This window comes from Panthera leo, chromosome C2 (genome assembly GCF_018350215.1).
Source record: "Panthera leo isolate Ple1 chromosome C2, P.leo_Ple1_pat1.1, whole genome shotgun sequence".
In the NCBI taxonomy this organism is placed as follows: domain Eukaryota; kingdom Metazoa; phylum Chordata; class Mammalia; order Carnivora; family Felidae; genus Panthera; species Panthera leo.
The window spans coordinates 28,372,079-28,381,917 of NC_056687.1; positions in this window are offsets into that span (position 1 = coordinate 28,372,079).

A 9,839-nucleotide genomic window follows, 5' to 3' on the forward strand; every position below is an offset into this window, starting at 1 on the left:
TGTTTTAAATTAAGATTTTATTAGAAGGTTTTTATCCAGTTTTCAATGAGTGTTATGTTTATTTTAAAATTAAAATGGTCTTCAGTCACATTCCAAAAATGAATGTATATGTGTGTACACATGCATCCATATATATATATATGTATAGGTAATGAGCAATTGACAATGATAAGTGAAATACATATGTAATAAATAATAGAGACCAATTTTTTTTACGGAAAAACAATTTTTGTGAACTGACAGCCTGGGAACTTTTATTTTACAAATATGTTATTAATGATAATTTAGGAAGAAGGCATTTTCCCAAAATGAGTTTATATTTTCTGTCACTAAAATAAGTCTATTACAATAGTGAAAATTTTGCAGGTACTCTCCTAACAGGTTTATAAACCTTGTCTAAAACATAACCGAGTAGCAGAAATACATTCAACTCTTCTACATTATTAAAATACTGAAAAAGTTAACACTTTGCTACAACATACAGACACCACACCTTTAGAGTCAGAGATGTGCAACCATGTTTTGTTTGATCTATTGATTTATATTGTGAAAATACATAACAGGTGCACAGAGTAATTGCCTAGTAAGGGATTTTTTTTAAGTTTACCTATTTATTTATTTACATAGTCTCTAAGCCCAATGTGAGGCTTGAACCCATTACCCCGAGATCAAGAGTTGCATATTCTTCTGACTGAGCCAGCCAGGCACCTCAAGGGATTTTTAAGAAGAGAACCAGTTAGGTCTTAACTACAAGATAGTGCCAGTGATTTAAATGTGGAGAGTCTTTAATAATCAAAGTTTTTTCTACTACTGGTATCTCTAAACTGTGACCTATTTGGTTATTAAAAATGGGTTTTAAATATTTGTTATTAAGCATGTCACTTTTTGTTTATTCCATGAAACTTAGAGGAGTATCTGACACCGGCACCTTGTAGGGTTGGTGGAGGAATCTATTGGTATTATTTAGCATTATCTTCTTTCTACATTTCTCTAAATGGTCCAGGACTATTTACAACATTTTAAAGATGCCATGTTATGGGTAAGTTTTGAAAAACCAGAATTAATGTACTCTTTTGAGTTGTAGCGGAATAATTGGAAATAAAATTCAAATCTTATAAATGTCAGCCCTGGGGAAATGCTGCTGCACATAAGATGTCGTCTTTGAGTAGCTAACAGGAAATATAAAAAACCCGAATTTTAAAATAGTGTACTTCTGCAGTCAGAGGAAGAGGATTTTTGAGCCATTCCAAGCAGTCTTTTTATAGCATTTTGTTGACACAAATACTTAGACAAATTCTGTCCTCCAATCTTTGCTTTTACCAAGCTTCATTGGTAGGTGCTCTAAACTTTGAGAAAAATTCATGTGGACTGTGTTTTACTCATTTTTGCTGATAGAGCATTCACCTGTGGAATCACTTCTGGAAAGGAAGTGGCCTAACGTGTGGATGTCATAGCCTATAGTTTTGAAAACCACCAGCAGGACCACAAAGGAGAGCCAAAGTGTCAGTCCACCGTATGAGATTGAATTTTCCCTTAGCTAATTAATATGAAATGGTAATATAAAGATAAAATAGTAAGATGACTTTCTTATAATTAGAAAACCACCCCTTTCTCCTGCGACTGAACGGGTTGCCTGTGGCAGCCATTATAGCTCATCTTTTCATAAGCAAGCTGCAAATCCTTGTAAGACTGTTTGCACCCCATTGGATGTGCCAGCTAGCCTTGCTACATCTAGTAGTGTGCTCTCTGACTTCTGGCTCTGCCTGCATTTTCACACTTTTAGCTCATTGTCCTACCACCTAACACCTTCCTGCCCACCATCACCAAACATTCCAATGTCCATACCTTCCCAAGAATAATTCACTATTTCCTGAGCACATCCGCCTTCTTGGCATCAATGCCTTCAATCATATAACATTGTCTGCCTAAAATACTTCCTTCCTTTCCCTCTCGTTCCCAATCCCAACCTTGTAAACTTATATTTGTCTTTAAAACATAATAAATAGTTACCTGCTGAAGGAAGCTCTTCTGTGATTCCTTTAGGGCAGAGTGTTCAGCCCTCCATAATCCCATAATGCTTTGTGTAGACCTCTTTTATTGCACTCATTAGAGTAGTTAACAACCTACCTTGTATTCCTTCTAAAGTCAAGAAGTGTGTCTTCTAAATTTTACATTCAGTGGCAAGTCCAAATCCTAATAGATGGCAGTTAATAAATTATGCCCAGTCGGAAAATGAACAGAAGGTGATCTCTTCACACACAAAAAACAAAAGGCTTCCTCCCCTCACTGGTCTGGGACATGAACAAAGTCATTTATGTGGTAGGAACACGTCCATTTCCCTGAAGAACTGGCCAGCCTCCCCTAGCCCTAGAGCTAGTGATCTCTGTGGTCCAACCCAGGCATCCTCCCTTCTCCCTTCTCTAATCTACAGAAATTTGTTCTGCTATGAAATTCCTGATAAGAGGAGCTGGTCCTTGAAAGGAGAATGGAAACTTTGGGGGTTTTGCCAGTAAAAGTCTAATTACCTGTTGTACCATATTTTCCTACAAATAGCCGTGAGCATCTTAGAAGTCTTGCCTTTTAGCAAAGAAACTGTCAACTCTTCAAACACCATGGTGCTGAGATAGGCCTTGGGCAAGAATTCATGGCCTCTCCTGAGAATCATGAACATGTTTATGTTCCAGAGGGCTACCTTTGTCTGAACTATCCAAAACCAAACTCAGGCAGAACATGCTGTCTTGATAAGTGTGGCACAAGTAACTCCTTGATGATAAGACCTTCAACCAGGGTAGGAGCTGGAATTAACATTAAGCTATTTTAGATTCTAAAGGACATCTGGGTCCGTGTGGTGTAGAAATGCAAAAAAACCAGTGCCACATATGAACTAGTGCACTAGAATGAATATTCATTCATCAGAGGACTTTGATGGCGCTTAGCTATAAGACCAAATGGCCAGGTTCTAAGAGTTATTAGAAAAGTAAAACATTCAGTAATTAGTTAGGTGCTGAGTAAAGATGTGTTAAATTGATGTAAAAGCAGAAGCTCATTTCATATGTGTGGAACTGGGCAGAAAGATGTAATTTCCTTACTGTCTTATGTAAAATTAATGTAATAAACATTTTAATTTTTAATTATCGCATTTTATTCAGAAAAACTACACTTCCTGTCCCCGGCCCCAAGAGAAGAAATAAGGTCTTAGTTGAAATCGTGCTTCTTACATGTCCAAATGGCCTTCCGGAAAAGCAAACTAGTATTAAAGATGAAGTGAGCACACTAAAGTTATAGTCCAGGACTCTCTTTTGCTCCAAGTTGTAAATGATAGTAGTCTGAGGAAGGTTCTGAGAAGCCAAGGGTCTTGGAATAGTCAAAGTGCAACTTTCCAAAATAATGATGACCTTGATGCCAGTAGGTGAGTGGGATCCTAAGGTACTTAGAAGCTGCTTCTGATCATCACCAAGCAAACTCACTCAAGCAGGATTACAGGCCAGAGCGTCCTATGTATCAGATCCCTTTCTCAATCTCTCTCTCGTCGCCCTCTGTTTAAAATATAATAGATTTATGGAGATATAATTCCCCCCATATAAAGTATATAATTCAATGATTTCAATGATTTTTAGTATATTCATAGAGTCACTATAATCTCTAGGAACATTTTCCTCACTCCCAAAAGAAATTGCACTTTTTCCTATTGTCTTTGATAACCACTAATCTAGTTTCTGTCTCTGTAGATTCATATAGTCTGGACATTTCATATAAATGGAATCATATATGATCTTTTGTGAATGGCTTCTTTCACTTAGTATTTCCAAGGTTTGTCCATGTTGTAGCATGTATCAGCACTTAGATATTTTTTTTATTGCTGAATAATTTCCCATGGTATGCATGCCACACTTTACTTAGCAACTTACCAGTTAATGGATATTTGAGTTATTTTCATTTTTAGCTGTTATGAATAACCGTGCTATGCTCTTTGTTGTTTTAGTCACTCTTCAGAAAGAAAACGCAAAACTAACAAAAATTTGGTTTCGATATTGCCACACATGCACTCAGACAGTATAAAGTTTATTGACTGTAAATGTGTGGGTTGATTTCTGGACTCTCAATTCTATTCCATTGATTTACATGATTATTCTATGCCAGTACCGCACCATCCTGATTACTGTAGATTTGTAGTCATTTTTGAAACCAGAAAGTGTGAGTTCTCCAGATTTGTTCTTCTTTTTTCAAGACTGTTTTGGCTGTTGTTGGTTTCGTAAATTTATATATTCAAATTTTAGAATAAGACTAACAATTTCTGCAAAAATGACTGGTGGGATTTTGATGGGGATTGTATTGAATGTATAGATCAGTTTTGGGAGTATTGTTATTTTAACAAGATCAATCCATCCAATCCATGAACATGGAATGTTTTCATACATTGCTCGGCTTTAATTTCTTTCAACACAGGCACCCTAGGATGACGGCTGTGGCAGGCTCTCTCTTTGACTGTCTTTTTCCCTGATCTGTTAAACTGTCTATTTCTTTTGGTGTCACACCCAGCTGTTAGGCTCCACTAATTGCCTGATCCTTGCTCTATTGTTTTTGACAATGCCCTGAGGCATAAATAGCTCCATTGTCTGATCTAATTAAATTTGGGTCCTTTTGCAAGAGTAGTTTTTGAGGCCAGTCTTTGAGATTTGTTCTGTTCCCAGGAGGGCTCTTCTACAGTCTCTTTCCCTGATTCTCTCTGGTAAATAGCTGGCCTATGGTTTAGCTTCCTGTTCTCATGGAGCTACTAGCCACCCATCAATTGCTTACCACCAAAATCCTCATTATTTTCAAGAGCACATTAGGCTTGAACTTCCTCAACTCTATTCTAAATGGAGACTTTCAGAACTCTCTGTCCTTATGGCTTGCCTCCTCCCCTAGGCAAAATTTCTGAGCCATTGTTCCATTGCTAGAGCAGAGGTAGTGGCTTGCTTCTCTCAGTTAACACTCCAGATTTATAAGCAGGGTGCTGGGTGGAGATGATAGCTTCTAGTCTTCTCAGTTCGCCATTTCTGGTGAGAAACCTCTAACCCGATCAAGCCAGGATTGGGGCAACCAAAGCCAACCATTCCTGGCCTGCCACACTGAGGGCAGACTGTCTGCCCTTAGAGTGGAATCTGGGTAGAGGAAGACAGCCCTTGACTTTTGGTATTCACCTGAAATTTAGCTGTTGAAACACAGAGCTTTGCAGAAGATGAGAAATGCTGGTGGCCTGGCCCTTCCAAGGAAGTAAACCTTTAACTAGGAGCTGGGGAGAGGGATCCTCATCTTCTCAGCCACACCCACCTTGAGTGGAGTTTCCATTAAACTGCGGCAGAGGAAAAGGAGCAGGCCATAGCTCAAATGTCATAGACTCTCACTGTTCTTACCAAGATTTAACAGAGATTTTCCTGCGTAAATGTCTTCTTCACTTGCTCTATGCCCTTAGGAAAATTTTCAGAGTAATTAAAAAAAATGTCTTTGGTGATGTTGTTTTGCTGGGGAGTGGGTTTGTAGAGCTCCTTATGCTTCCATTTTCAAAATGGATCCTTCCTACGTACCTTATATCTAATGACTAAATTCTAATGACTAAATAAATGCATTCAAAGCCATGGTCACCTGCTTGAGCAACATTGTGCTGCAGCATTATTTCTATCCATAAGATGGCACATTTCTGGCACATCCTGTTTTGAAAGACTCTTTTTTCCTCACTCTCATTAACCATAGTTCGCCTAAATCTATTCATATTTCATTAAGAATCACTTTTTTTTTTTCATATCCCACCAGGATAACTTTTAGTTTCATCACTTCTTGCCCATCAAATGTTGCACAGTTGAACCCACCAGACCAACCTCAATGCGACAACAACCTGCCATCACTTACATATTCAATTCGTAATAGTTCAAATGGCTCTTTGGAATTTAAATCAGTAAAATTATTCTTAACTTTTCTTTTTTTTCTTTTTTTACTTAGTTTTTTTGAGCAGTTTCAGCTTTACAGAATTGAGCAGAAAGTACAGACATTTCCCCAAACCACCATACCGCCACTGCCCCACTCAGTTTCCCTTATTATTAACACCTTGCATTAGTGTGGCACATTTTTACAACTGATGAGATAATATTGATACATTATTAACTAAAGTTCATAGTTTGCATTGGGGTTCACTCTTTGTATTATACCTTCTGTGTGTTTAACAAATGTATCATGACATGTAGCCACTGTAATATCATACAGAATAGTTTCACTGCCTTAAAATTTCCCTATACTGTTCACCCCTCTCATCCACCTTTGCTTCCATCCCGACTTCTCCCCAGCCCCTGACAACCGATGATCACTTTATCATCTCCATAATTTTGTCTTCTCCATAATGTCATAAAATTGGAATCATATAGTATATAGCCTTCTTGGATTGGCTTCTCTCACTTAGCAATATGCATTTAAGTTTCCTTTGTGTCTTTTTGCAGCTTGATAGCTCATTTCTTTTTATTGCTGAATAATATTGCATTGTATGTATGTATCTCCATTTGTTTATCCATTCACTTATTGAAGGGCATCTTGGTTGCTTCCAAAGTTTTAACAATTATGAATAAAGCTGCTATAAACACCAACGCGCAGGTTTTTGTGTGCACATAAGTTTTCTTTCTTTTGTTTTCAGTATGTGCTTTCAGAGGTAGAGCTTACCATCTGGTAATTCAAATTTCCTACCATTCTTGTGCTCCCAAAGTGCTTAACCATCAGTTCCAAGTCCACCAATTTCATTGGATATATCAGTTGGGTAGGCTGAGTTATGTTGCAGTATCACACAACCTAAACTCTGAGTGACTGAAAAACACAAAGGTTTATTTCATATGCTTGCTATATGTCTGACTTGAGTTGGCACAAGCCTCTTTTTGTGGGACCCACGCTGGTGGAGCCTTCACTATCTGAAAAGGTCACTAGTTGCCATGCTAAAGAACAAGGTGAACTGAGTACCGACTTCTAAAAGATCTAACACCTCCCATTACATGAAACAGAAGTTTGGTCAGTTTAACTTCATGGATGTAGGAAATGCATTACATCATGTACCTAGAAGAAAATGAAATATTGATGAGCATTCAGCAATACCAACTTTTAAATTTGTGTGAGCATAGAACAATTATCTTTTGATCACTAAACTTAAGGTCACTATATTTTAATGTTTACCTTCCCTCTCCAGACTATAGACAATAGACAAGAAGCTACCACTAACTAGACTTAAGGGATCACACAATATTTACTAACCCAAAAGAAAGGGTTCAGGTGGTATCTGAAGCTTCTATAGGCTGACTGTAAGGAAGACAGCAAGAGCCTGAGCGTGACTGATAGAGTTGGAACTACCAACATCATAAGACTCAAAATGATTGAGGATGAGTTCTTTTCACCAGGGCTCAGCGTAACAACCGAGAAACGATCGCGTGTGGTGTCACATAACTATATATTCATACACACTTATTGATCTTATTATTTCAGTTTGTTTATATGATTAAAGCTTTTCTTCTCTTTCCAAAATGGGATATTCCATTTGACTCTAAACACATCTTGAAGCAAATATTAATTCAAGAGACAGTTTGGGTTTAGGCCATCACAAATTCATTTAATTGTTCTTGAATCCTTAAGTTAAATACATGACTTGTTTATTTGTTTATTTACAAGATTTGCTGACAATTTCTTACCAGCACCCACCTTATGGGAATCCTTTATTTATGAAAAGCTCCTAGAACTGGATACTTCTTTACCAGTCCATCCCCAGAAACTTCTCTTCCTTACAGAAGCTCCTTGTGATTAAATTTAGGATTTGGAGATGAAAAGATTACAAATTATCCAGATGCATATTAAATATAATCACAAGAGTTCCTTTTTTTAAAAGTATTTATTTATTTATTTATTTATTTAGAGCAAACTTGAATGGGGGGGGGGGGGGGGGGAAGAGAGGGGAGAGAAAGAATCCCAAGCAGGCTCCAAGTTGGAAGCACAGAGCCCGATGTGGGGCTCAAAACCACAAACCGTGAGTTCGTGACCTGAGCTGAAGTAGACACTTAACCAACTGAGCCACCCAAGAGTTCTTATAGGTGAGAAGCAGAGGGGACATTTGACACAGCCAGAAGAAGAGAAGGCAATGTGACTGTGGAGGCAGAGACCCGGCATGTTGCAGCCACAGACCAACGTCTGCCAGCAGCTACCAGGAGCTGGAAGAAACAAGGAATAGGTTCTTCCCTAGAACCTCTGAAGGGATGGTGGCCCTGCTAACACCTTAATTTTGGCCCAGGAAAACTGATTTTGAACTTCTGATCTCCAGAACAGTACGAGAATAAGTTACTGTTGTTTGAGGTCACCAAGTTTGTGGTGATTGGTAACAACAGCCCTAGAAGATTTCTATATCGCCTGCTGCTGCAGAGGAAATAAATGACATTACAAAGAAATCCATTTTAATGTTCCCCAAATATCTTCCCAGGGTAGGTGCAGGCTCCAGTAAACATGCACAAAGTACATTAGAGATCTTTGTCTTTTTTTATGTGTGTGTGAAAATGTGTTAAGTATCAAGTATTTATTGTCCTGTGGAGGGTAATAAAGCAAAGATAAGATTCTCGTGTTTGAGGTATATATATTCTAAGTTGGACACACACACACACACACACACACACACACTCACTCACCTGGAGCAGAGTACAGAGCCCTGTGTTTTCTCAAAGTCCACCTTGAGGGACACACTTTGAAATATATCAGAATTCAGAGCACATAAACATGAAAGTGTAGTTTGAATCCTCCCCCTTTGGAGATATAATTGCAGTCGTGGAAAGGAAAACAACAAGGAGTCACAGATAATAGGGCCCCAAAGATCTCAAAGAAATAGGTTAATCTCACTGTGGATCCTAACATGTCATAAAACATCAGTGTGCACTAGCTTCTCTTTCCCTTCCTTGGTTAAAAATGTCCCTTTATTGTCAAGGTCTAAAAAAAGGCAAGACATAACAAATGAATCCGCAGTGATGTTTGAAAAATATGCCCTGACACATTTGGAACATACCCACTGCTCAAAATCTGCCGGCTAAGAGAAGCTGATTAGAACCCCTGATGGCCCGTGGGGAGCCCCGTCCAGGTGCCTGCTACCTGCTGCTGTCCACCCTGCCTTGGGCCAGCATGGAGCCAGAGTATCCAGTTGCCTCTCATCTTTATGTAAACACCAGACCAGGAGGCAGCCACTGCTTTTGATATAAACATGAAGGGAAGGTTGTGCTAGCTGGGGAATAGATGAGGCCCCTCTCTTCCTCTTCCTTGGCATTAGACTTCAGTTGGGCCTCTCCAGTGATGAAAACATCATCTTTTTCCTTACGAAGGGCCTTGCCTTCAGTAGTTTTTGTGTATCTCTTCATTTGAAATCGGAAAAGATTCTTTCTACACATTCTCCCTGACAGCTCAGAACCAAGAGAGACTTAAAATGATCATCTCTGTTGGTACGTGGATTTGAAACTGAAAGGACAATTCTAAAATTGGCCAGAAGCCTCGTGGGCCATCCCCACGTGGTGGATTTTAAACGTATTTACCATCCACATTTCCTTCCTGAGGGTGGGAAAAAACCTGCCAGATTTCATTCAGCATGTATCATTTTTTATACTACAATATATTCTGAAATAAATCATTAATGTGATTATGAATAATAAAAGTTTTCTAGGAATGAAATAAATCAAAATGGAACATTTGATGCTGTAAGCCATAGACAAAGCAGCCATGATCCACGGTGTAGAGAAATTCTTATTAGGGGAAAAATGGTTCATACGTATATTTATTCACTTAACAAAACATTTATTAGTGCCCAC